The sequence below is a fragment of the Lepisosteus platostomus genome, chromosome 5 (assembly GCF_059453375.1).
Source record: "Lepisosteus platostomus isolate fLepPlt1 chromosome 5, fLepPlt1.hap1, whole genome shotgun sequence".
Classification (NCBI taxonomy): Eukaryota; Metazoa; Chordata; class Actinopteri; order Semionotiformes; family Lepisosteidae; genus Lepisosteus; species Lepisosteus platostomus.
The window spans coordinates 21,316,972-21,319,134 of NC_142615.1; positions in this window are offsets into that span (position 1 = coordinate 21,316,972).

Sequence of the window (2,163 nt, forward strand, 5' to 3'; positions counted from 1 at the left end):
ATATAAGTGTAAGTGATTATAATAATAATAATTATTATTATTATGTAAATTGCAATAAAAATATAATATTTGTTTCAAAATCGATTTATGTAAAAACTGATAAAGCTAATGCTTTTTTCAGGGCTATATCTACTTTTTTAAAAAAAGAGAAGTGAAATTTGGAGAAGATGCACCAGCGGGTGCCTTCACATCTCCAGCTTCAGTCTCGCCTGTAGCTGCGAGAAGGTTAAAAGCACACAAGTGATCTGTAGACGATGTTCGGGGAAGAGATAATTCTGTTTTCAACACAGGGAGTGAGAATGAGCTCAGTCCGGCTCCCAGCAGAATCCATTCTGGTTTGGTTACTGTTAGACTGTGCGTCTGAGGCTCTTTGGATCGCAACGTGAAAAAAAAACAATTGCTCACATCGAGAGGAAGGGAAGATATCATGTTTAAAAAATCAGAACCGAAGATTTGGATCTGGGGCCTCATACTTATCAAATTATTAAAATAACAGTTATTAAAATATTAGATTGTGTTTCTGCAACATTTCGTGCACACTACGCCATTTTTATCTAAAAATAAAACAACAGCCACAACAAGGGCTTTACACGCAGTCTGGGGTATTTTCCCCTTTTAGATTTTTGCCACTTTATATCGAACCTGTTATACTCCCAAAAATGCACAGTAGATTGTACTTAATAAAAATGTACAATTCACCGCTGGTATAAACAGATGTGTGCTGTGTCTGCCTTTGTAAGCATTTGTTTAAAAAATAAGTCCACAATACGATAAAAACACAGAAAGCACAAAGTTAATAATACAACGATACAAAATCAATACCAAATCATAAAGCCAATTAAGTAGCTATCCTTTGAAAACAGAGAACACCTTTACATCTACAAAAAACTTGACATTTGCATTACAAAATGTATTTTTGAATTACAAAGCAGACAGAGTAGTCCTTTAATTCATAGATCAGATCTTGGCCAAAACAAGATAATCAGACAGGAGCTGAATTCGGAACAGGAGCCTCTGCGTCGTCGTTTATTGAGCTTTTGATCAACGACTGAATTAAACAGATTCACTATTTTAACTCTTTGATTAAAATACACAAGAAGCACCTTCCTTCAAGCCAGAGTTGAACCAACAACCTAAGGATTCCCAAGTGTTTTTATTACAGTTCCCCACTCTACCAACTGAGCTATCGAAAGGATATCGGGAGCTGCTCTCTGGCACATACTGCCCAATGTAGTGAAATGTTCCAGATGAGTAAAATCCCAGATCGACATTGTTTCCAACTCGTTTCCTTAGTCTTTTTTACCTTGAACTTAAGCCACAAACCAGGATTCTACTGTATAAACTTCCGGGGATATTAAAACATGTTTGATGGGGCATCAATCATTCCAGGCGGAAATTGACTCCTTTTTTTTTCTTAGGGGAAATGAGGAACAAAACTAAATGTCATTCTGTGTTTCTTAGAAGCATTATCACAGCTAATGCATGTAATGCCTTTAGTATGTGAAGGTGAGAGTTCAGTTATGCCAGGGAGTAAAGAGAACTGAAATTTAGAAAATTCATATTTAAATAGATTGCAAATCTTCAAAGTGTTCTGTCACTGCAAAATTATTACAGGGGTCTACCAGCTGCCAGACGTGCTTGTTTTGGGACTATTTCCAATAAGTATCGCATTAGTAATTGTGTGTCCTTACTGGTATCTTTTAAACTGTGAGGGACATTCGGTTATATAGTCATAATCCGATTTTAACGTGTTCTACATTTTAATTTACTGAACAGATAAATTGAAACGTTCTGATTCAGAGCCCCTGCAGTTCGTGCTAATTAGAACCACAACAATGCTCACGTGTCCTGAGCACCACACTGAGCACATGTTCAGCTGGGCTCTGACTTTGTTCAACACGACTTCTTGTTGCAGTTGAGCTCAGAGCTAGAGATGATCTCCATATTCTACCGCACTAAGTACTTCGAAAGTTAGTACACAGTACACACTTTTAAGTGGAGTCAGGTTTTAAAAAAATTAAACCAGCGCCCTGTCACAGAAAAGTACCCCGTCTCCCGCGCAACAAGCGTAGGTACTCAGCACTGTACTAACGAGGAGCACTTATTCGCAGCTGAGCGTGAGCTCTGTTTACTGTCAGCAGACATTTCCTCATTTCCAATGAC